General features: G+C 44.5%; 1 long non-coding RNA gene across 4 annotated transcripts in view; it reads left to right on the top strand.

The window, feature by feature from the left end:
• LOC135045718 (uncharacterized) overlaps positions 1–27,034 on the top strand; it is a 445,823-nt gene that overhangs the window by 416,236 nt on the left and 2,553 nt on the right. For all 4 annotated transcript variants that reach the window (XR_010238156.1, XR_010238138.1, XR_010238150.1 and 1 more), the window contains 4 exons: positions 21–159; positions 16,701–16,817; positions 20,262–20,344; positions 21,139–21,334. This is a non-coding gene — a long non-coding RNA (uncharacterized LOC135045718). The remainder of the gene's footprint in view (positions 1–20; positions 160–16,700; positions 16,818–20,261; positions 20,345–21,138; positions 21,335–27,034) is intronic.

Below are 27,034 nucleotides of genomic sequence, written 5' to 3'. Positions count from 1 at the left end.
TTTCTTTTTTGCACCACTAGTTGCCAGCCCACCAAAATGATGGAACAACATAACAGTGATGTCAGTGCCAGTGGCTGTGCACGCCTGAACAGAGCAACACTTGAATTGCGCCATCTAGTGGCCACCGGCGCACAGCACACTTGAATCCCCCTGAAAGAGGTGAGGAGCAGCGTTAGCCTTTTATTATATACGTAGGATTATATAATTTCATATTTTGTACACTATTTACTGCACGAGAATATGGCTCTTTTATTTGTTTAATTCGCAAGTCTACATACAGTATTCTCTGCTCCACAACAAAGGCTTGAATCGAATTGGGCTGCCACTTTATAAATAGGAGTGCTTTCTGTATTATTTTCATGTTGTTTATTTACACTTAATATGTTGGTAGAAAGATATTTATATATTAGGCATAGTTAGCTTTGTTATATTTAGATTTCATTGATGCTGCATTACTGCCCATATGTGACAATTTCTTCATTGGTTGTATGATTTCACCCTCCCATATAAAGATTACATGTATTCTCACTTCAAATTAAGGAATCTCCACTTTATATGATATATTTTTCAATAATTGGGCCTTTTCATAATATACATATATCTCCGATGTCTGCTGCAGTCCCTGTTCATACAAATGGGGACAAAGTGGATGCGGTAAAACCTCTGAAAGCTGTAAAAGAAAATTCTAAGGTTTAACCGCAAATTGGCTTTGATACATTTCACCGTAAGAATGTAATCTGTTCTCATTTTTGTATCTTTGCTCTTTCTATCAGCAAAATGAAAATCAATATGTTGTTAATGGGGGAACAGGACATAAGGCCAGATGTCCTCAAGGCCTGCCCAAATTATGTTGCGTTTAGAAAAACGTAACCTATTAGTCTGTATTTTCTTAATGACGGATCTGTTTTCTGTAAGGAGCATTGCCAAAATGAAGCAATTTTAATAATATAGATCAAGTATATGTGTTACCTCTATTTTCATCTTCCTACAGACACAGTTACATTCAAGCAAACCATCTGCACATTTGGGTCAGGTGATAAACTGATCTAGTTAAATATTGTAGAAACAATTACGCTAGTCACAAATTGAGAAAGTGTTCTGAGCTGATATGATAAAAAAAAAGCAACATTATATCAGTGGAAAATAATGAGTTACAGTTTCCTCCGGGATTATCATCCAGGCATTTATCAGATGGTATAAAGACCAGAGAGTGTTAAGTCATCTTGGCAACATGAACAGCGTCACAGCTTGTGATGTCAGCAAAGATATTATTGGCAACATGGAGTCTCTTGCAGGCAATAAAATACCGTAATTATGTAAAGACTGTTTTCAACGCTAGAGCGATTTTGTTCATGTGCTAGAACCAATATATCATTATGTCCTTCATTAGTATAATAGGAGAATAATGTCTTTCTCTCTGTGTAGTTCTCCTTCTCAGCATATTAGTGGAGATGTATGAATACATTATTTATATCCCTTATGTTTCACATATATATTCATATATAAGCTATTTTCATAGAGGACTTCATATTTGAGATTTGAATTACAATTGTTATTACATTTTGTTATCTAGATCATGCATTTTGACTGACATATCTGAGGGATGCTTATGCCAACACATCGACCTTTATACTGCAGCTACCTCAGTGAAAAACAACAAAAACATTGTATCACAGAACATACAGTGTTCAATATGTTTCCAGATGCACAAAAAGTATTATATTTACAAACAACGTAAACATTAAATTTTTCAAGTATTCAACAGAGAAGTCTATGCAAAGTTACATGGTCTCAACAGGGCCGGCGACAGGAGGGTTTAAGGGGACACCTGTACCGGGCCCCAAGGCTCAGGGGCCCCAAGGATATACCACTTTATGCACGACAGGCATGTGAGCCGTCTTGTCCAAATAGGGCAGTGAGCTGTAGGCGGTGTGGGCGCAGCCTCAGAGTGACTGGATCCTCTCACACACGGCGACTGAGGGGGCCCCAGAGATATCACTGTGCCCCAATATTTCTGTTGCCAGCCCTGGGTCTCAAACAACTTAGTGAAGCAGCTTGACCAGTCCGAAGCAGTTATGTTTTCTACCAAAAGGTCAATTGCGATCTACTGGTAGCTCACGGGGACAGTAGATCACGACCTACTTAACTACAATAGACCAGATACGGCATCTGGAGCCTCAGTAGCTCAGCTTCCAGTATGCAGTGCACTGCGACTGTGGCACGCGCTAATGTTTCACCCAGGTATTGTAGATCATGAAAGCTTTTCATCTTTCAAAGTACTGTAGATCACCAATTCCAAAAGTCTGGCCACACCTGCTCTATATGCTGGATGGAGGTCTCCGCTGCAGCTTCTGGTGACCCAAAATTAATCCCATGCATCTTGCTCTTGATTTGTGTATTATGAAGAAGTCGCAGGGGGCCAGTTCTGAACTCTATGGTGGATGACTAAGCTTCTGGATGCGTTCATGGGCCTGAAAATCCACCACTTCCCTTAACTTGTGGGCAGGTGCATTCAGTGGTGCAAGTATGCGGGTACGCTTGGGTACGGAGTACCTTTAAAAATATGACAGTGGGTACTCAGTACCACCTGCCACACACTTTACATCCGTGACGTATAATGCGCCACAAAGTAACAAGACCATGGTGCTTGGCAGTATGACAGAGCCTCACAGTTTTTCAGGGTTACTGGGAGTGCAACGGGGATGTCATGACACCACATCACACTTTCTCCTCTGGCGGCTGTGGCTGGCATGAAGAGAGGAGCATGATTGCACTTTCCCGCAGCGTCCCTTGCTGGGAGCATTCATTTCTAATATAATGTGGACACTACACTATATATGTCTAATGTTATGGAGGTATTACTACATATTTCTATTGTAATGTAGACACTACTATATATTTCTATTATACCAGGGACGCTACTATACTATATACTCCTGCTATAATGGAGGCATTATTATATGTTGTTATTACATTGGGGGCATTACTATATATATTTCTTATACTAGGGGCATTACTATATATTTCTATTAGACTGGGGGTATCACTATATATTTCTACTATACTGGGGGTATCACTACATATTTCTAGCCTTGCCTCCTGAGTGCAAAGAAAAGGGGCTTTGTAGTGTCGCCACACCACTAGTGTCATGTAGCCACTCCCACTTGTGCCATGTTGCCACGCCCCATCACAACACATGACCACGCCCATTTTTGGCACTCAGTACCTCTAAGAAAATATTTCTACTTGCACCACTGGGTGCATTGTTGTACTGGAGAAAGACACCATGAGTGCAAGTTCTTGGACGGCACCTGTAAATGGCTACCAGCACTTGTGGCAGGCATTGGTTGGCATACCAGTACTGTTGCATGAGTGTTATGGTAGCACAAGCAGACTCTGCTGATTAAAATGATCATTGACATGCCTATATTCTGTGTGCGACTGTATATGCATATGAAATGCTATGTTACAATGTTACCCATGAAAACACTGTAACATATACCACTATATACTCGAGTATAAGCCGACTTTTTCAGCTCGTTTTTTTGTGCTGAAAAAGCCCCCTCTGCTTATACCTGAGTCAGTGGAAGGAGGGACACGGAGGGCACAGCGCGCGGCTCTCCTGTGTCCCTCCTGCGTCTCCGGCGGCGTGTGTGTGTGTTAAATGAACTGCCCATTCGTGAGCTCTGATTGGCTCACGAACCGGCACTTCATTTAATACACACACGCCGCCGGAGACGCAGGAGGGACACAGGAGAGTCGCGCGCTGTGCCCTCCGTGTCCCTCCTTCAGAAGACAACGCGGGAGCGATGGAGGGTAAGTACCCTTCCTGGCACTGTGGGGCATATCTGGCAGCATGAGGGCACATCTGGCACAGTGGGGCATATCTGGCAGCATGAGGGCACATCTGGCACTGGGGCATATCTGGCATATCTGGCAGCATGAGGGCATATCTGGCATATCTGGCACTGTGGGGCATATCTGGCAGCATGAGGGCATATCTGGCACTGTGGGGCATATCTGGCAGCATGAGGGCATATCTGGCACTGTGGGGCATATCTGGCAGCATGAGGGCACATCTGGCATATCTGGCAGCATGAGGGCATATCTGGCACATCTGGCACTGTGGGGCATATATGGCAGCATGAGGACATATCTGGCACTGTGGGGCATATCTGGCAGCATGAGGGCATATCTGGCACTGTGGGGCATATCTGGCAGCATGAGAGCATATTTGGCACTGTGGGGCATATCTGGCAGCATGAGGGCATATCTGGCAGTGAGGGCTGTGTACGGCTAGAGCTGCATTTCCCACCCTAGGCTTATACTCGAGTCAATGAGTTTTCCCAGGTTTTTGTGGTAAAATTAGGTGCCTCGGCTCATATTCGGGTCGACTTATACTCGAGTATATACGGTAATTTTGTATGCAGATAGATCTATCTCCTTGATCAGACAGTGATACTGTAACTATTACTTTACCACCAAGATATTACTGTTGGAGCCACTGTCCCGGTCTGGGACTGATAAACAGGAACTAAACATAATTTGTTATTGATAAGATATGGTATATGGAAACATTTTGTGAAAAATTATAAATAGACCCCTAAGGTCAGTGGGGGCAAGATCCTACTTCCAATTGGAGGCAATATGGATTCACCATATTCTATTTATTTTGTGATATAGTTGGGGGAGATGTTTTTTTTTTCTATTTTATTAGACTGAGCTGTGTTTTGAGTAAGTTTGGGTTCTTAAAGACTTTGGGGTATATTTACTAAGCAGCGGCTTGCAAAAGGCGACACTTCTCTGCCAGAACATTTGAAAATGGCAATATTATTCAAAGCAAAACACTCCATATTTTACTGCAGTTTCACATTCCTGAGAGGTCACTTAGTAAACTACCCCTTTTATTACAATTGTGTGAGCATGTTGTGGGCTTTATACAGATGCGTCCTCCCTCATCTATTTCACCATGTTCATACGCTTTGTGAGTACGATTATTCACGCCCATGTGCAACTTATCCATGGGTGTATAAGCACTATGCGATTCTATGGATCGTGGGAACGTACGCAGTGCCCGCACTCATTAACAAGCACACTAGTCTCAGCAAACGCTAGCGGCAAATGTGAGCTTAGACTTACCTGTATATGTTTCAAATTTCAGAAAATATGACTTTTGTGGTATCCTAACCACAGAGTGGTTATACAATCTATATATCTATACACATAATAAAACTGTAAGGGTTGTGTCTGTACAGAGCGTCTCTTTTTAGAAATATACTTTTAGGGACTGGTTATGAACTATGGAGATGGGGGGGGGGAAATCAGAATTTTTGTTGTTCTGGCATCACACAAAAACTATGCAATAAATAAGCAATAAAGGAAAAAAACAGCCGCTCGACACTCAGCGTGTGCAATGTGCAGGCTCCTCAAGTTTAACATGACTATATGTGTGGAATTTCTGACCTCACTGTAGTGCAGCTGGACATCCACTGAAAGTCAATGTTCCAATCATGTTTATGCGGAACTGGACTCCTCCCAAGTTATGCAACGGAACCCGACTTAAAGTGACTGCACTGTAGACGATCCTAATTATGGCAGAAATTCTAACGTAATGTGGCGCAGGTGAGACTGTGTTTATACCACGAATACCCCTTATTTATTATTAGTTATTTATATAGCGCACACATATTCCGCAGCGCTTTACAGAGAATATTTGGCCATTCACATCAGTCCCTGCCCCAGTGGAGCTTACAATCTATTAACCTACCACATGTACACACACACACTTATACACTAGGGTTAATTTTGTTTGGATTTACCAGCATATTTTTGGATTATGGGAGGAAACCCACGCAAGTACGGGGAGAATACACAAACTCCACACAGTTAGGGCAATGGTGGGAATCGAAACCATGACCTCAGTGCTGTGAGGCAGTAATACTAACCATTACACCATCCGTACTGCCCTTATCCCAACTATTTTCCTTTTCAATTCCAGCACCTGCAGTTTCCTGCAAGCGTCTTCTTCACAATCATGATCAACAAGTCGCAGTGCAAATGCTCAGGTCTGCAGATATAGATCTCAGGACCAGCTTCTTCTCCCATAGGCAGCTTTATGTGGCTTGCTGACGAGTTAGTAACCCCAATCATATTTTTGTTTTAATACCTGAAGGAAAAATTGCAAATTTTGTTTACAAAGAAATTTTGTGATAAATGTGTTCAATAGAAGATATACATCACAATATTAGATGGCACTTCTGTCTTTGTAAAATTAGTTCTACTGAGCAATAACAGATATCCACATGAGCGAAGCTGCGGGTAATCGCTTGTATACTCGTATATCTAAAGTATAACATTTTGTTACTTCCTTAGCGGTGCTGGGCAGTGGCTTGATGATGCAATTTTCATCATTATGACCATGCAAAACTGCAAACTTATGCAAAACGCAGCTTTGTGTTTCAGTGGATTGGACCAGGATTATGCGAATCACATACCTACCTACACTTACTACTTGAACTTTAAAAGTAAGCATATACATAATAATGAGCGATTTTCTCATGCTTCAGTCATAAGCTACTCAGACAACACTCATTTCTTATGAACCTTCTAAACTTAATTTCAAACTCATACAATAAAAAAACTTTACGTTAATGTAGAAAAATAAAATACAAAAAATATTTAGTTCTAGCATACATATATTAGTACAGATAATGTAATTAATATGTTTTTGAGACGTGATTTTATAAATTCAGCTACAAATCAGAGATCTTGGGCCCTCATTCAGCTGCGGTCGCAATTCAATCATTGAGGCATTTGCATCAATGCATGGCTGGGCCCGCACACGCTCAGACCTGGCACTGCGCGTGCGCACTCGTTAGAAATTTGTCAGTATGCGCTTGCATCGCTGACGCAATCCATACTGAATAAGTCCCTTAATCCGCTAAATCAGTATTTTTTTTTCAACTAAGAAGGAAAGCCAGTACAGTTCACCCTATTAACAACATTTAGGTTTAGTCCAAAAAAGATTTTTCACTTTTACTGTAGCTTCCCTTTAATATGGTTTATCTTATGGCGTTAGGCACTTGGCACGCAGGAGTTAATTTTTGTTTCTGTGACTTAATCTTCCTACAATGCAGTCTGCCACAGTACATTAACTCAGTCCATAGTTTACAGTGGCGGAAAGTACTGCTCCCTCATCTTCTATAAGATTGTCCCACACGCTATTTTAGTCTCTTACGTCAATTTGAGTAATTAGTGACTCACAGTGTACAGCCGTATATTTCTGACCTCCCAAACGTCTTCCTTTATCAAACCTTGCGATGTACAGATGTAGCCATGTTCATCTTTCTGTGATGTGGCATGCTGCATGGCGTGCAGGGCTGCAACTATTCACAGCTGGTGATCACTCCATTCATTCCTAATGGAATTAATGGAGGAATCACCAGCTGCAAGTAGTTACAGCCCGGCACGCCATGCAGCATTCCACATTGCATCGCAGCCTATTAGTCGATAGTGACTAGTTGACACCAGAAATAGGTCGACACAGCCATTAGGTCGACATGAACAAGGTCGACATGAGTTTTTTTAGGTTTTATGTGGTGTCGTTTTCTTCGTAAAGTGACGGGGAACCCCAATTAGTGCACCGTGTCGCCTCGCATGGCTCATTCGCTCGCCATGCTTCCGGCAAGGTGCCTCGCTCCGCTGCGCTCGGCAAAGGTTACCATTCCCAATCGTAATCCACATGGATCGTAAAGTATGAAAAAGTTTAAAAAAATAAATAAATTAGAAAAACTCATGCCGACCTTTTTCTACATCGACCTTGTTCATGATGACCTAATGGACGTGTCGACCTATTTCTGGTGTCGACCTAGTCACTGTTGACCTAAGTGCTGTCTACCTAGAGTCCGGATGCCATTAGTACTATGCTTCTTATTTTTTTATTTTTGCACTGAACAGAGAAGAAACGTAGTTTTTTTTTCTCTCTCTCTTTTTATGATCACCTGTTAAAGAAATCTAAACAAGATCATTTAGAAGTACTGTAGTCCAAATCGCAGTCTAACCTTAATCCTAGCACACAGGAATGAATGTGGTCCTCTTATCATTTTGTGACCTAATACTTTTCCAGGTAAGTGTGAACATGGTGAGTGCTAGCTAGGAAATGCTACATAGGTCTCTTAAGTGGTTTCCCCATTTTTCCTTTCTGAACAACATTTGATTAATTTATGTTCAATAGCCGAATTTGTATTACTCACATGCCCCAATTCTATTTGAGGCCACTTTTTCAGCAATCCATCTCCTGTTTAGCGTTCTATACATGCTGTGCACCGGATGATCTCTCAGAAACTCGATGAGCGGTGTACCGTCATCAAATAAATATGTCCTCACATTGGGGGCATAGCCAGATTAAGGGGGGGATGCAGGGCATACTGTACCCCGGGCCCCCCTTTGTCAGGGGGCCCCCCCAGCCAGAGCACATTGACATCACTAGATTTCCCTCTTAAGCAGCAGCTGAACTAGCAGCCAGAATGCGCGCAGGACAGTATGCAGTGAAGGCAGAGACACAGGAATATCATGTTTCTGAGCTACCGATAGAGCTCTCCGACCAGAGGAGAGATAGGAGGGTGGAGAGAGCTGTAAGTGACACAAGGATCCCAGCTTCTCCTCTTCCCTGTTTGGGTGTCTGAGTCTTGTATAAACTGTTATGCAACTAAACCATTTAGGTCTAGAGATAGAGACACACAGAGTCCTCCTGAGTCCTGTCCCAGTGTGTAAGTAGTACAGAGGCTGCTGCTTTTCTTGCATGTGACAAGATAAATGATTTTATTTTTCTATGTGTATGATAAAGTTAAATTGTCTTTGTCACACTACAAGAAAATTTTATAAAGTAGTTGTCTTTCAATTAGGTGGAGCTATAAACAGTACCCGGCCATTATTAAACTATTAGTTTAAAACTAATATACACTATTGGTTTAAATTTAATATACACCATCCATACCTCCCACCATGACCCATTCCGGGAGGGACAACATGCTCTCTACCTGGACTTCTTTCTTAATTTATGACTGCAATCACCTGTGATGAAATACCTTTCTTATCAATTAAATAGTTCAACACACTGACGCCAATCATATATTAAGTGGGAAGTCCAGGTAGAGAGCATTTTGGGGGTCATTCCGAGTTGATCGCACGCTGACGATTTTTGCAGCGCAGCGATCAGGTAAAAAAATGTCAAACCTGCGCATGCGTATGCACCACAATGCGCACACGCGTCGTATGCATACAAACAACATTGTTGCTGTGCACTGCTTCTAACGACGATTCTGTTCGCACAGCCGATCGCAAGGAGATTGACAGGAAGAGGGCGTTTATGGGTGTCAACTGACCGTTTTCTGGGAGTGGTAGGGAAAACGCAGGCGTGTCCAAGCGTTTGCAGGGCAGGTATCTGACGTCAATTCCGGGACCTCTGTCGCTGGAATCATCGCACAGGATAAGTAACTACAGGGCTGGTCTTGTTTTGCACAAAATGTTTTTGTACCGCTCGGCTGCACATGCGATCGCACACTTGCAAAGCTAAAATACACTCTCCCGTGGGCGTCGACAATGCGTTTGCACGGCTGCTAAAAGTAGCTAGCGAGCGAACAACTCGGAATGAGGGCCTTTGTCCCTCCTGGAATGGGACATGTTGGGAGGTATACACAATCTAATATACACCCCCCACCTTCCATCAGGGCCCCCCTGCCTTATGTGCCCCGGGCACCCCCAAGGCTTAATCCGGCCCTGATTGGGGGTAATTCCAAGTTGATCGCAGCAGGACATTTTTTAGCAATTGGGCAAAACCATGTGCACTGCAGGGGAGGCAGATATAACATTTGCAGAGAGAATTAGATTCGGGTGGGTTATTTTCTTTCTGTGCAGGGTAAATACTGGCTGCTTTATTTTTACACTGCAATTTAGATTGCAGATTGAACACACCACACCCAAATCTACCTCTCTCTGCACATGTTATATCTGCCTCCCCTGCAGTGCACATGGTTTTGCCCAATTGCTAACACTGGGCCAGATGTGTGAAAGTGCGCTGTGGTTCCCGCTGACCTTAAGGCAGCATTTTGCGCTGCACCCATATGTATGAGCGGCGTGTTAACGCTGTATGCCCTGGCCGCCGCGCGCCCCCGCCACTTACCGCTTCCCCGCAGTACTGGACAGGAGACGAAGAGCAGAGGCAATGTATGATTGCCTCTGCTGTCCCTTTTCGTCTCCTCAAACCGCCGGTCCAGAACGCCTCCCCCAGGCAGGCGATGTGGTCAAAATGTGCAGTGGCTTTGTTTTTTTTTTGTTTTTTTTAATAAACTTTATGTAACGTGGACATTCTTCTGCTGGTCCACACAGCTCTACTGCGCATGCATCGGGGGCCTCCGGCGGTGCACACAGGAAGAAGGGCGCATACGCACAGATTGCGGCGCTGAGCCGATGTGGAAGCTGCGCTACTGCAGGACAGGTAGGATAACGCACTCACACATCGGCGGGGGCCTTGATCATACATTGTGGCGGCGGCTGCGGGCGTATCACCACGATAATGTGGTGATACGCCCCTGGACACATAATGTCCATTAGGACGTTTTTTCATACATCACCCCCAAAGTTCCTACTGCGATCAACTTGGAATTACCCCCATTGTGCAGATTCTCTGCTATATTGGCCTCTTATTTTTTTTCCACTTACTTTGTAGCTAAGTGGGTATCATTGAGTTCTTTGTCATCAAAGCCACCTTTTGCTCTCATATATAAAACGGTGGAACCTTTCATGACGTCTGTAAAGCCATTTATCTATTTTTGCACGTACAGTTTGCACTTGCAGCGATCGCAATTAAATAAAGCGTGTTGTATCCAAAGTGTCAGCCGCACTGCAAACACTAAAACAAGTGAGATCCATACCCATAGCGGTCTACATGCTTTTTCTTGTGTTACAAAACGATGGAGAAATTTTTGACAAAAATAGGTAAATGGCTTTACAGTCGTTATAATACAGTGGGTACCACTGATTTATGTGAGAGCAAAAAGTGGATTTGATCACATATATTTTCATCATTATTCTGATGGTTACTTTTACATACAGTAAGTAGAGCAATCCCGCCCCCAAAAAAGCCTTCAGTTTATTGATCTCATTCTTCCACATGGGGATACAAATGCTTGTAGTTTACTGAAGGTCTAAGGTAGTTGAAGAGGCAGACACAGCCTAACACTTCTGGGATCAGGGGGTAAATGTATTACACCCGCAGCGCTTCCTGCTTCACCTCTTTACCGAAGCAAAGCAGGATGCAGCAGCACGGATGCCGGAGTGGGGGAATGAAAACTCCCCCTCTGGCGATCACTGCCACACCCACCATAGTGCTTCAGCCTAGTGCTGATGGGCTATGTCTCTCCTCTGACTGGCTCATCTTGTGAGAATAGCGCAAGATCTCGCTATTCTCACAAGATCTCCTGTGTAGCCCGCTGACGTCAGCCGTCACAGCCAGGAGCTGTCCCTGCTGTGGTGTATGGACAACGACAACTGCAGCTGTCGAAATCTGTAGCTGGAGGTGTTGGAACGGTCAGTGCAATTGCCTAGCATATCTGCAAATGTGCTGTCTTGTAGATAGCAGCGCTGATATACAGCGCACATCTCTGCCTTCATACATGGGGAAGAAGCGGTATCAGCTCACATAATGGCCCTGATGCTGCTTCTCCCCCATAATGATCTGTCTTACATCTACGAGACGTGAGGTAAGTAAAACACAGATGAAAGTATTGTGGATGGGATTACATTTATTTAAAGGAACAAAGAACACAGTGGCAGATGTATTGATCTTCCCTTATTGTACTTTATATGTGTGATTTCATGGTGAAATGGGTGTGGAGTTTGCCAGCATGTATAATTCTCCCTCCTTTCATTAGTGAGATGCATTAAATCACCTCTCTGGTGATCCGCGTCCTTTCACCTGAGCCGACACCTCCATTCCCAGTGCCTCAGCGCATGTGTACCTCATGTGGAAGGGCACAGTGTTGCACGCATTGCGGAGCTGGCACTCTCACCTCGTCCCAGTCAGAGGCACTGCATATATTAATAAAGCTTGTTTACAGTAAAAAATAAAAATAACAGAGCAGACAGGGAGACATGCAGGACAGAGTTGACGAAAACAGTAGACATAGGGATGATCAGTACCATCGGCGTGTTCTTACATCAGGTAAAATATCGGAAGCCATTGCAGTAAACGTCTGTTGCGCAATGAGTACTGGGCTTATTCCGGAAAGCACTGATTAATACATAGGGGGGAAGTGGTAACTGCAGCACATCCAGCAAACCCCATAGCGGACTTTCATAAATCTACCCTACAGTTTCATACTAGCTAGATTGTGCATTGGCACTTCCTCCTCCTTCCCTGTCCTTCCTCCTTCGCATGCTACTGCATGGGAAGATCCTCCCAGAAAGGAAAAAAGATGCCCACTGCTACATACGCAAATTTACACTAACCCTTCCTTCCAGCAGCCTAGCCCTAACCTTTCCCATCTGCTGCCTTCCCCTAACCCTCCCTGTGGTGCCTAAATCTAACACCCCCTCCCTGCACCCGCAGCCTAACCCTCACCAGGGGTGCCTAACCCTAACACCCCCACCCCCTCACCGCAGTCTAAATCTAACACTCCTTCCCCCCTTCCCAGGAAATTCCATGAGAACCTGACATACTTACGTTCGGGATGTCAGCGGTCGAGTTTCCGGCGTCAGCATTCCAAGTGATATCAGAGTTAGAAAGACCATATATTCTATTGTACCTAAGATTCATGTATGTATTACAAGTCCCACTGTCCAGTGGCTAATTTATTACTACTTTAGTTGAGTTGTTATGTACCGTCTATGACTTGTATCACTCATGTTTGTAAGTTATAGCACAGCTGCAAGTAGGCGGCTGTGCAATTCTGTCTAATTAAGATGCAAAGGTAGCAGGAGGTGTCTGTGTGAGATAGACGCCTCCTGCATACATTTGCATGTATTTGTGAGGATCCAAGTGCCGCACCCTCGGATTACCAGCACGACCATCACTCGCAATTCACAATGTTTGTAGGCAACGGACAGCCTGCGCTGGGCATTGGATCCGGACACCTGGGTCCATGAAGTCTGCATCCGACAATGCAGACCCTGGATCCATCACGTCTTCAAAACTGTTGCGACGCCCCTATTTTGAAGCATGTTGTCGGGTGCTGCCCCCAATGCTGTGGCTAACAGGGGACTGCGAGCGACATTGCAAGACCCATTCTGCACATGCGCTGAACGGGTCTTGCATCTGCACAGATCCCCAAACATCGTATTTGTTCGCAAACCATTTGGTTTGCATACAAATATGATTTAGGTCCGTAGTCCTGCATATTATATTCCTCCAATATTCCAGCATCTAAAGTATCTTCAATGTTAAGCATGTATTATTTACTAAATACATTGTTTATTTATAGCATTCTGCTGTGCTTTGTAAACCTTTTTACTCATATTACCAGGCAGATTTATTTTTCGACTATCTTATGTATATATTTTTTCCCCACACAATTTAGTTTGTATGTTCATTCTGGCAGGGCCATTTTTATCCTCTGTTTCATGTATTTATGTGTTACTTGTTTGTTTCATGAGCCCTTTAACCCCTTTGCTGCGGAGTACAAGTGGGGCTCATTTTCTGTGAATACAGTATGACTCCAGAGGACGAACTCCACTCGTCTTCCGCAGCGAGGTTATAGAAAAATGAACTGCAGTAACTTACCTGTCCCCCATCGGTCGTTAGGATTGGGAAGCAACCACTGAGTCTGTGCACATGCACTCCAATGTTACTTTTAAGAAAAGTGAATGAAAATGGAGGAGGAAACTTTAAGTCCCTCTAACGCCTCACCTCCTTCACCTAGAAAGATGGCACCCTCATTTGAAAGAGTGGCCGCTTTCAAATTATGTGGCTCACTTATAGCTATAGTACAATATCAGCCTGTGCTACGGAAGACAGGCGTTTTCTATATATGGACAGGAAGTCACTACGTACCCTATCACCAGGGCTGTAACTAGGTGTTTGCTGAGTGTGCCACTGCAAATAGCGCTGCAGGGTAGGGGGCGCTGTTGGCAGCACTTGTTAGTTATCTGTTTTAATTACTTCCACCCTTTTTGAAGCCCAACATCTCCTGACTGTCCCTGTCTCCTTTCCCCACACCTTCTGTCACTAATACCTATACAATATTCATGAATTTAACTTGAGAGCTCTTTGTTAATCAGTCACACTGTCCTTTATTAAATTTCAAGATACTGCCATACCATCGGATTTGAACCTATTGCCTGTGGCATTGTAGTCAGACACTCTATTCATTGAGCTGTCTGCCTTACATAGAAAGCTAGAGAAGTCTAAGCTAGAGGATTCTAACTTTGAGGCTTACTTTGTACTTTGTGAAAACAATTATCAGCATTGCAGCTATTCAGATCTATGTGGTGGCTGCACACTACATAGATCTGCTCAATTGCAATGCTGATTATTATATTTTTAAAGTGCAGGTAGCTTCATATAGTTTTTATGCAGGCTCAATGAGTAGGGTCCTTGACTGGAATACAACATGTTATGGGTTTGAATCCTGTGCATGGCAGTATATTGAAATGTGTTTTTTTTAATCAAGTGTATTGTAACTGAATAACAATAAGCTCTCAAGTGCATGAATGTGGTACAAAGAGGATTTGTGTCCAAATTTTGTCATGCCACTTCCCCACAATGGCATGCACCTTATGTCGCTATTGGAAAAATGGGTGGGTGGTGGGGCGCCAATTCTTTCTGGCACAGGGTACCAAAAAGTCTAGTTACAGCTCTGCCTATCACACTTACAGTGTAAGTACATCTGTAAATATGGGGTCACCCACATATGAAAGACGGGAGAGGGGGTTTATGTGACCCTTTATCAGCTGTCTGGCGATCAGACAATGCTCCCCAGTGCTATGGAAAAAGAATTGTTTTCGATAGATGGGGGAAGGGCCAGTTGTGTCGCGTCACCCTGATACTTGCCCACACACCTGCAGGCACTTTGTATTGAAAGAGGGGGTCTCCTTTTTCAAGCGATGTGCCCCTTAGTGATTATTCAGAGAAAACTTAAAAAAAGTGCAGATTTATTTATTTATTTTTAGTCATTTTAGTCAAAACCTACACATACAGATGAGTTCTCATACATCTAGCCTCAATACGCCACACAGTGGGAGATGCCTGGTGTGAGTGAGCTGACAGGTTCCATGCAACTGGTACAGTATCTTCTGAAAATACTAAGTCTGAAAAAAAAAAAAAAGTGTAATTTTTGAAGGTAACACATAAAAATATCTGTGACATTGTGACGAGTGCAAAAATATGGAAAAATGACCTCGGCGGTGAATGGGTAAAATGTACAACATATTGCCGGGTCGACACGGGTCAGTGTGCGATGTGAAAGGAGCCTTGGAGAATTCCTGGGTCGCCTGACCCGGTAATTCAGCCCGGCTAATAAGAAGGGTTATTCCCGGGTTGAATACCGGGTCAGGCGCAGTGTGAATGGATTGCCGGGTAGATGCGACCCGGTACCCATTCACGGCATAGGGAGAGGCGACGTGGAGATGAGCTCATCTCCCAGCGCCGCCTCCACCCCCGCTGCCGTCTCTGCCCCCCGCCGCTATGGCAACAGACCCGGCATATTGCTGGTCGGAAAGCCAGCGCTGAGGCTCCAATGCCGGATCTCACTCGGGAAGGACGCGTTTCCAATTCCCGGGTGGGATCCGGCATTGGAGATGTGAAAGGGGTAATAATGTAATATGTTGGCACTTTATAAGTAAAGAATACTGTATACGGAACCAGTTTTAGGAGGACATGATGGTGTACTCATACTTTAAACTGTGCAGCACTTTTTATAAATAAAGTTTTTAATGATAAGTATTGTTCATCCACATAAATAAAAGATTGTCTTTAAATGCTTGTAGGTGATTTTTTTTTGGAATTTCATTCCAATCCATTTCTCCTCAGTCGGTTGGCCACTTAACGATAAGCAAATATGGGGCAACTTTTTTTTTTCATTTTTTTTTAGAGGAGTACTAACAAAAAGTCACATGAAACAGTGTCATGAAGTTACATTAAAAACTATCAGTTTTTGTCAAATAAAGGAGCATGATGGAGTACCAGAGATAATAGATGAAGGACATTAGCAATGTGCGCCTGCCTACCGTTTCCACACATCTCTGATCAAAATTCACTACATTTCCAGCAGTATATACTACTGCATTTTGTGTAATGCACCCTTGGACTTATATATTGTATGTAAGTCTGGCTCTGGTACTAGCCAGTGCCTCCTCAGCCATTTATCTCACCGCACATCACTGGAAGCAGATATACACTGATGGTGATGACTGATCACAAACCAGGCACACATGCTGCTGATGTGGACTGGAGGTGGGTATGGCTCGGCATATGGACAAAAAGACACAATTTTTCCATGCTTCTTTTTTTTATTAGTCATTTATAACCATTTTGCCTACAACGTTGCGTCAGCCCTTTTATCTGATCGCTGAATCTACTGATGGGTTGAAATAAATCTTGAAAGGAGTCCTTAAATTGCTACTGTGTTAGTGTGAATAGTTCCAATGTAATACTTTGCCTGTCATCAGTACCATACTTAACTCCCCAATTCTGTTTTGTTTTGCAGAAGTGGATGCCGGCTGTCTACAATGGCTGCTCTCCGTCTGTTTTATTACATCTGTCCACTTCTTGACTCCGTGATACAATATCATTCAGATAACTATCATCTCAAGACATCTTCATGGTAAGCAGCTACTACCACACTAGAAGCTTCAGGTATGCACACGTGATTTTAATCTCGTAAGGGCCTAAAAAAACAAACATGCTTGATGCACAGAGGGCCTTATTCAGCTGTAGGTGGAGCTGTCATAAAATACCGATGTTCTGTGATGGAGACATGACGCCTCCTGCTGCATTACCATAGTAGAGCGGTTGCTGCTGCTTTCATGTAAGCAGAAATTACTGAAATAAGAAACACAGCAATGTCCCCTTACTAACAGACTAAGGGGGTCATTCCGACCCAATCGCTTGCTGCAGTTTGTCGTAGCGCAGCGATCGGGTCGGAACTGCGCATGCAGCGGCGCCGCAGTGCGCCGGCGCATGGCAGCCATCGTTGCCCAGCGATCGCCTCTGAGACAGAGGCGGTCGCTGGGCGGGAGGGGGCTGGACAGCGGCGTTAAGCCGCCGTTTAGAGGGAGCGGGCCGGCCAACGCAAGCGTGGCCGGACTGTTGGGGGGGGCGGGTCGCGGCGACTGCGTGACGTCTCACGCAGCCGCTGCGGCCAGTGGCAGCGACAATAAATTTAGCACAGCTACGATCAACTCGGAATGACCCCCTATGGGGGTTATTCAGGTTTGTCAGCAAACCAGAAAAAGTTAATGATTGCGCAAGACCATGTTGCACTTCAGGTGGGGCAGATATAACATTTGCAGAGAGAGTTAGATTTGGGTGGGTTATATTGTTTGTGTGCAGGGTAAATACTGGCTGCTTTATTTTTACACTGCAATTTAGATTTCATTTTAAACACACCCCACCCAAATCTAACTCTCTCTGCACATGTTACATCTGCCCCCCTGCAGTGCACATGGTTTTGCCCAATTGCTAACTTTTTTTGGTTTGCTACCAACTCTGAATAAGGCCCTATATACACTGTCCTGTCTGACAATTCAGTTTCAAAATACAATTCATTAAAATGTTAAATATGTCCCATTTTCCCTGAATGCCAATGTGCTGGTTATGCTGCGTGGTACTGCTTCCAGTGGAGCTGGGTGGGGGTTGCAATGATCATTCCTTGTCCTGGTTCTGTAGGCTGTCAACTTTGGTTTCCTTGCTCTGTTCTGAAGTGTTGGATGGCACAAGTTATACCCCACCTGTCCAGTGTATATGCTTAATAAAGGGAAATAAAGCCACTTTATATGTGTAGTCAGTTACTGCTATTCCAGACATCCCAGCACTCCCATATAAAATAATGACACCTGTAAGGTGAAGAGTTAGTGCTGCGGTGCAGGAACCATAACCTGTAAATATGGGTTTAAGGATTAGAGATGTTCAGAGCCATGTGCCGGGGACAGAACGTGTACTTCAAACTACAGGTGGTTGGACATGCCTGCATGCACTGTGCTGCAGTGAGGAGACTGCTGCGAGAACTGAGAGCTGACATTTTATGCAGCACAATGACGCGGGCGGCAGAGTGGAGTCCTGTTATGTCCACTGCCCACCGAATGTATATCATATTTAGTCATATTTACCTACTTAAAAAAAAACATGGATTTCAGCGAGTTTGTAAAAAGAACACCTACAGGTGTGCCCTCATACATCCAGCCTCAGTACGCCATGCAGTGCGAGATGCCTGGTGTGAGTGAGCCGCCTTTTATTTGCATTTTCTTAATAATACCCCTTTCACATCGCAATAGCGGTTCGCATCCGGGACTTGTGCACGGCTCCTTCCCAGGAGCAACCCACTTGAGACCTCTTTCAGACTGGCGGCACCAACCAGGCATACAGATGTGTCCTCTTATTTCCTTGCTGCAGTCATGCTAAACAGCACTTGATGTCGCGCAATGCCGTGGTGGGATATAGTGCTGAGCGTCTTTTTTGTGTCTTTTCCGCGAAAGTGCACCTTAGACGCAGAGTAATGTAATGTTATGTGTAACGCGACTTGTAGGGCACGGAGCAAAGATGTAACAGGACACACCTGTATTGCCAAGTCGGTGACATCAGCGGTGACATGTGCAGAGGCGACGCTCCCTATAGTGTGAACGAGTACCAGGTCGCATCGACCCGGCAACCCGTTCACAATGCACTTCATCCCGGGAATAATCTTGTTTTTGTCCCGGGTTGAAATACTGTCAGTCAACCCGGGAAATTGTAACATTTCCCTTTCACACCGCACCTCAACCCGGGTCGATCCAGCAATATACCGGGTTATTTTGACGATGTGAAAGAGGTATAATATAAAAAGTGAACTGTATTTGTGCAGAGCTTCTTGCTGGGAAGAGGAGACTGAGCAGAGTCTTTGCTGTGTGCATCACATATTTTATGTTGGCCCTTTATTTGTATGCATTTATCTGTATAGTCTGGTGTGGTGTTGGAATCCTCTGCAGCGAAATCTGGGCTTCTGATGCTTTTCTGTGAGGCTTCTATTTGTGCTGCGTCACAGCCTCTCACACGTTTCCTCTGTCTGCCGTGACCTTGGCTCAGCTGGTGTGAGAGAGTGTTTTTTTTAACTGTTTTGCTGCAGGACACATTTCATTGCAAACACTTTTTGGGAGAGCAGCACAATGCTACCCAGCACCTGTAGAGACTGGCGGTAATTCAGATGTGGTTGGAGTTGTTTTACATGCAGCAAAGTACTGGTACTTTGAAGAATCTGTGCATCTGCCAGTGCGATCCCGTGCTGCTCAGTGATTGTACACAAACTGGTGCAACTGCCATCTATAGAATCGCCACTAGTACCTGCCCCATGCGTCCAACACAGGCTTCCTTCCCCGTACCCACGACTCGCGCAGAGCTTAAGCTGCACACACATGCAGCTACCATGAGACAGATCTCTTGTATGTTGCTGCCCAGTTTCAGCCCATTTCAAAGTACGATCTGGTAGCTATCCAACAAATCAGTTGCAGGTACACAAAAAATGCGTATACTTATTTCTATGCATGTCTTGTCTATGGTAAGAATCGCTGTTTACATCCGTGAGGAGAGACTGATCAAACTCAGAGTCAGGCCCTATGCCTTTGATATAAGCAACCTGTTCACCCTAGTATTTGTTTTGTGGGGGGCAGACATCGTGGAGATACAGAGACCTTGATTACTGCTTCGTCATCACAAGTTTGTATTGTATCATATTTCAGCCTCTGTCTTCTTCCCCTACCCGGTCTCTCTAGAATGTAAACAATAAAATGCCAAGAGCAGTCAACCTGTTCATATTAAAAAATGAAGCACACTATTGTAGTCTGGGGTGAATGCATAGATGGCCTCTCTCTGTGCAGATCTAGATATAGCCAGCATGCTTTGCAGTACATAGAAAGTAATAACACAATACTCAAGAGGGCCCAGCTCACAAGTTTATAATCTAGAGGAAAATGGGAGTTTGACACAAGGTTGTTTGTGTACAGATTAGAAGTTTATAATGTATACTGCTCTGTATAAATGCCAGTGTAAACGTGCATTTCTTTTCTGGTTCATGTAGTTGCCATAGATGTTCCATGTTCTGTTGCAAGAAACAAGCTGTGGAGCATTCTTCTTACATGGTCTTCTTCAACCTTGTTAGTGGTAAGTAGCTACATTTTATGGATGTACAGTATTTCTGAGTGTTCCAAACTCCGGCCACTTCTCACACAGCTATGTACAGTCAGCATGCTATTAATCATTTCAGGTAACCTGAGGGATGGCAGCAGAGTTATATATCCTGGAGCTTATGCATTACATTTAATTGTAGATAATTAATGAAGACCACCCTAGCGACACAAGTAGACCCAGAGACTTGCTGGGTTCCCAATGAACTTGCTTCTGGACATCAACCAAGCTCACCACATTCGTAGTCTCACCCGCAATGCATTGTGCGATCATGGGTGTGGCTTTTCGCACCCATGATCGCCCAAAGACCACCGGGGACAGATCTGTATATCTGAACAAGCCCTTAATCTGCTGGAAGGAAGTTTCTGAATAATGTCACAAATCATGAATAAAAGAGTTGTAGCAATCTAGCTTTCACTATGAACCACATCATAAAGCTCCTTACCATAATGTATGCTCCGGTAAATGTGCTTGTTTGTATTGGTAGCTGTAGGTTGCATCGGCACAGGCAGTCTATTTTGCTTGTGGATTTAGTTGCCTGAAATATTTAGAAGTTCCTGTCTGCTATTGTGGTAATGCCAGCGATGGAGAGCAGCTGTGTGTTATATGCTTGGATACTGTAACTCAGCAACAATGTTATTTGCTGTTATGGTATCTAAAAGATTAGGCTTCTTTATTCTGTTTTTGTTTTGTGTACAAAGACTCAGACAACAGGTAAAGGTCATTTCATTTTCATATCTTGCTTATTTACTGTGAAGTAATTTTTATAGAGCCATGGCACCCGCACAGCAAATAGATCAGAAGGTAACAAGAGGGTGACTGACATTGTGTACGGAGCAGGAGCGTGTGACTGGCCAGTAGAAATGTGCCCACCTGCTCTGACGGAGTCATAAAAGGACACACCTGCTTGACACTGCCTGCGTCACAGCCTGCTGAGGAGGATCAGGAAGGGGAGCATGCTGGCAGGTATGAGAAACGAAAAACAAGAACTGCTAAAGATTGTTCTATGCCACGTGAGTTGTGAAGTGCCACACTGCCCTCTCTGGTGTGTCACGTGTACATAAGGGGTTGTTTGTTTTGCATTAAAAACAGGAAAATGAAATACCTTTACAAATATGGGTGAGCAGTGCAAAAGTGTCATATTAGGAATGAACACCACTCCGATTCCAATAAATGTTCTGTAGGGTTTGTAGGCCAAGAACAGAAAGCCAATTCTCTTTCTGTAATTACATTTGTTCACGGATATTTTTCATTTTTAATAACACACACTCTGTAGAAGTGAACACATAGGTACACAGAGATCTATATAGGATACCATTTACAGTGGTTTGCTTCATACTCAATAGGAACCGTGAATTCCTTAGCATGAGGTATAAATGAGTCAGGTAAGTACTGTATATCTTACAACACATTCTGTGTGAGTGAGTATGTGTATATATTTATAGATATAACCGATCAGCCACAACAATAAAACTGCTTGCCTAATATCGTGCCACCAAAACAGCTCTGACCTGACACCAAGATGTTAGCAGCAGATCCTTTAAGATCCTGTAAGTTGCTAGGTTGGGCCTCCATGGGTTGGACTTGTTTCTTCAGTACGTCCCACAGATGCTCAATCGGTTGAGACCTGTAGAAAATAGAGGCCAAGGCAACACGTTGAACGCTCTGTCATGTCCCTCAAACCTTTACTGAACAGTTTTGGCAGTGTGCTATATCCTGCTGAAAGAGGCCTCTGCCATCAGGGAATCCAGCTGCCATGAAGGGGAATACTTGTTCAGCAACCGTGTTTAGGTAGGTGGTCAAAGTTACGTCCACATGAATGGTAATATCCAAGGTTTCCCAGCAGATCATTGCCCAGAGCATTACACTGCCTCCACTGATTTGCCTTTTTCCTATAGTGCATCCTGCTGCAATCCGTTACCCAGGTAAGTGACGCACATGCACTCAGCTGTCCTCATGATGTAAAATAAAACGTGATTCATCAGACCACCCTCTTCCATTGCTCCATGGTCCAGTTTCTTACTGCAAGCTGCGATGCACTGTGTGTTCTGACACCTTTCTGTCATAGCAAGCATTACATTTTAAAGCAGTTTGTGCTACAGTAGCTCTTCTGTGGGATCAGACCACACAGCCTTTACTCTACGCGCACATCAATGAGACTCGGACACCCATGACCTTGTCGCCGGTCTCCCAGCTTTCCTTCCTTGAACCAGTTTTGGTAGGAACTAATTCTGCATACCTGGAACACCTACAAGACCTGCGTTTTGGAAATGGTCTGACCCAGACATCCAGCCGTCACAATTTGGCCCTTGTCAAATTGCCCATATCCTTAAGGGCCGTACTGACAGGGAGCTTCCCCAGAGATGTGAGCTCAGCGGTCTAGCACAGACAGCTCAGCACACATATCTCTACCCCGCTCAGCACAGCGCAATGTGCTGAGCAGGGGGGGGGGGGGGGGGACACGGGGGGCCGCTCATTTCACCCAGCAGTGAAATGAGTGACCTGCTAGATCTGCCAATCTAGCATCGGGACCGCGCATCACTGGCACCCTTACACATGGGGGTAAATTTACTAAGATGGGAGTTCTATTTAAGATGGGATGTTGCATAGCAACCAATTAGATTCCAGGTATTATCTTCTAGAAAGTGCTAGATAAATGAGAAGTAGAATCTGATTGGTTGCTATGGGCAACATCCCATCTTAGTAAATTTACCCCATGGAGTGATGTTCAGCTAATTTCTAAGCAATCTAGCCAGATTGCTTAGATATTAGCTGAACATCGCTCCGTGTGTATCCCCCTTAAGGCTTGTCCATTTTTCCAGCTTCCAAAAGATCAACTTCTAGAACTGCTGTTCACTTGCTGCCTAATATATCATTACCCTTGTAACAAGATAATCAGTGTTATTCGCTTCACCTGTCAGTGTGTTTAATGTTATGGCTGATCTGTGTGTGTAAATGTACCATTTCCCACTGACTGTTCCAGGTCTGATTTTCTCAATTGCTTATTTGGTGTCATAGCCTGAAGCCATAATCTTAGCTAAGTATTGAAAGTCATTGCGTAGCCACCAAATGTTTTGTTTCCCCAATCCCAACCTCAGTAATATCCCTTTCACACAGACCAAAATTTCCTGGGTTATTGCACATGAACGCGCATCAACCCGGGAAATTTCTCAGTGTGAAAGGGTACAGGGGCAAAATCCCGGGACTCATGCCCCGGCATTTCAACCCTGCTATCGACTAGGGATGGTCCCGGGATCTTCCCAGGAACCTGGCCAGTGTGAACGGGAGCCGGGTCAATGCGCCTCGGCTCCCGTTCACTCTCTATGTAGCAGGCGGCCCTTGGAGATCATGTGATCTCTTGCGCCACCCCCGCCGCGTCATCACTGACGTCAGTTGACTGCGGTATGCAAGGCGTCTTACCCGGGAATCTCCCTGCATGATCCCGGGACCGGATTCCCGGGTAAGAACCTGCATTTTTTGGTGTGAAAGGGGTATAAGTTGTATCTCTGTAGGTGTGTGTGCCTAAGTGATCTTTCACAACAGGAGTTATCAGCAAGTCTGTAAATGGCATTTCAGTCTGCCGTCCATGCATTATTCCATGCCAGACAAATAATCTACAGTAATAGGGAAACATGTACACAAAAAGAGCACCCTCCAAAAAAAAACCCCTGCAAGTGCTTGTGATCGCGTGCTGGGTGCCGCCCACACAGGGCAAGGCCGCCCATCATGCTAATGGTGGCCAGCGATGCAATCGCAGTTCAATTGCTATCACATCGCGCTGATTAAGGGAAGCCCCCCCCCAAGTAATTTTGCTTGGCGCACTGGCCGCATGTGATGTCATGCGACTGCCACGAACCCGCCCCCATTTTCGACCCTGCGCCCCTGCAACGCCGCTCCTTTACCCCCGCAACTCCTGCGAATGCCTCTTTCTGCCAATCAATTGCATTTGCCAGCATGCGCAGAGCAGTCCCTGCGCATGCACACTGGCCCACTAATTGTCATAGGGCCTAATCAGATCTAATCGCAGCAGAAAATTTGTTAACTAATGAGCAAAACCATGTGTACTGCACGGGGAGTGGGGGGGGGGGCAGATATAACATGCGCTGAGAGAGTTAGATTTGGGTGGGGGGTGTAAAAATAAAGTAGCCAGTATTTACCCTGCACAGAAACAAAATAACCCACCCAAATCTAACTCTCTGCACATGTTATATCTGCCCCCCTGCAGTGCACATGGTTTGCCTATTAGCTAACAAATTTGCTGCTGCTATCAGATCTGAATTACCCCCATAATGCATCGCCCCTTTATGCATAAAGTAAAGTGCAACGCTTAGCTGTCTGGAGACTGACAGGTGCACACTAGCAGACTGTGGGACAAGATCATTATATACCATTCAAGGGTTGGGTATGTGTGTCAGGAGACCCCCGGTCACAATACCGACCCGACGCCGGGATCCCGGCTGTTGGATGGCCGGAAGGGGGACGAGCGCAACTAAGCCCCTTGCGGGCATGTTGCGCTCGCCACGCAGTGGGCTCGGTGGCTCACTGCACTCATCACAGGTTCTGTTCCCACTCTATGGGTGTCGTGGACACCCACGAGTGGGAATAGTCCCTGTTGTTCGGAATGCAAACCGGCGGGATTTTCAGATACAGAGATACCGGCATCGTTATTGGGACCGGCGGTCTCATAACAGCATCCCTCTGTTCAAATGTGCATTCTGCCAATGTAGTAAAGATATACAAATGCATTCACTCATGTAAGACATTCCCAATGTCCCTTTACTCTCATGACTAACATGAAGGACAGTATCGTATGAAAGAATGGAAAGAGATAAATGAATGGACAGGGCAGCCCTAGAAGCTGAACTTGAAGTTACTTGTAATGTGAATGTGTTTCTTATTTTGTGCAAGTCAGACAGCCATGTGTATAGTATAATATAAAGATATAGCAAGCCAACATATTTTGTATGTTGTAAGTGACACATGACATTCACTTGTGATTAGAGTGCAGAATAAATGCTGTTTAAATGATAATGACTTATCTCGTTTCTGTAACCTGTGTATATTTTATGCAGGGAAGTCGTAAGAGAGGTGGGGGCCGTGTGCAGACTCCAGGTGGACCCCCTCCTCTCCACGGCGCCGTATGTTTGGGCATTATGCCAGAGTCTACTGTGCATGCGCAGGTCTCCGGAAACATGGCACCTACCATGTTCTGGAGACAAAAGTCGTACTGCGCATGCGCGGCAGACATTTTGGAAGTGATTTTTTGTGGCTGCAGCACACGGCGCTGGACTCAGAGAGGTAAGTACTAAAATACGGGGGCAATGTGGGCCCTGTTGTTAGAACAATTATGGGGAACGTATGAATCTGTATTGCTGTATGGGGTTTCTGTAAAACTCCCCACTCACAGCTGAGCAGTATGCGTATAACATGTGCACCACTATGTGGAAAGAGAGTGTACTACATCTCTTATGTGAATACAAAGTAGTGTAGATGGAGTTTCAATGTTGATTTAAATGTATTTATATAAACGGGATGCAGTCAATTTACCTCCAATCAAAATCCAGACGGTCAAAATTCCGGCATGGACAAAATACCGACTTATAAAATACCGTCAGGTCAAAATGGCGACATGAGTTTTTCATGATTTTTACATTGAAACCGACTTGTTCATACTTTACCATCCCAGTGGACCTGGAGAGGGAATATAATAGTGTGCTGAGCGCAGCGAGGCACCGTGCCCGAAGCATGGCGAGAGCGCAGCGGTACACTTATATGGTGCCCATGTCGACATACACACAAAAAAAAATGAAAAATGCATGTCAGTATTTTGATCTGTCAGCATTTTACATGTTGGTATTTTGACCTTGACGGTCAATTGCTGTCGGGATTTCGACCGTCGGGATTTTGATTGGATGTATTTCATACCGATCCCGTATAAACAGGTTTTGTTTTTTTGCAGATCTGTACATGGGTCTGTTTTCTACATAAACACATACATACATTAATACAATGCACACAGGCAATCTACAGTAACAGCAAACCTATCTTTTATTTATGTATAGTTGCTTGTAAAGTCATATATTTTTTATATGAATAGAAGTTTAAACATGTTCTGAGCAGGTATATATTCCCACATATACTGGCAGATGCTTGCTCACAGTGCTACGGAGAAATGTAATTGGCATCTACAAACCTCTGCATGTATATACAGTAAGATACTATCCATACGGACGGTGTAATGGTTAGCATTACTGCCTCACAGCACTGAGGTCATGGGTTTGATTCCCACCACAACCCTAACTGTGTGGAGTTTGTACATTTTCCCCATGCTTGCATGGGTTTCCTCCCACAATCCAAAAATATACTGGTAGGTTAATTGGCTCCTAACAATAATTAATCCTAGTGTGTATGTACAGATGGAGCCAGGGTTATTTCACCTGGCGTAGGAGAGGGCGTGCACTCCCGGCGTGACTAGGTGAACCGTCCGCCTAGTCACACCAGGAGTGCGCAAGCTGCTCCCATTCATAGCGTCTCTGTCCGGGCACGCGGACGGAGACTCTCTCTATTAAAGTGAATGGGGAGCATCTCCGTCCGGGCGCGCGTGCCCGTCCAGACGGAGACGCTCACAGTGACTAGGCGAGCCAATTTGACACATTTATTGAGGTT

This window comes from Pseudophryne corroboree, chromosome 2 (assembly GCF_028390025.1).
Source record: "Pseudophryne corroboree isolate aPseCor3 chromosome 2, aPseCor3.hap2, whole genome shotgun sequence".
In the NCBI taxonomy this organism is placed as follows: domain Eukaryota; kingdom Metazoa; phylum Chordata; class Amphibia; order Anura; family Myobatrachidae; genus Pseudophryne; species Pseudophryne corroboree.
Note: the sequence above shows the minus strand (reverse complement) of the source record. Positions and strands in the feature narration are given on the sequence as shown.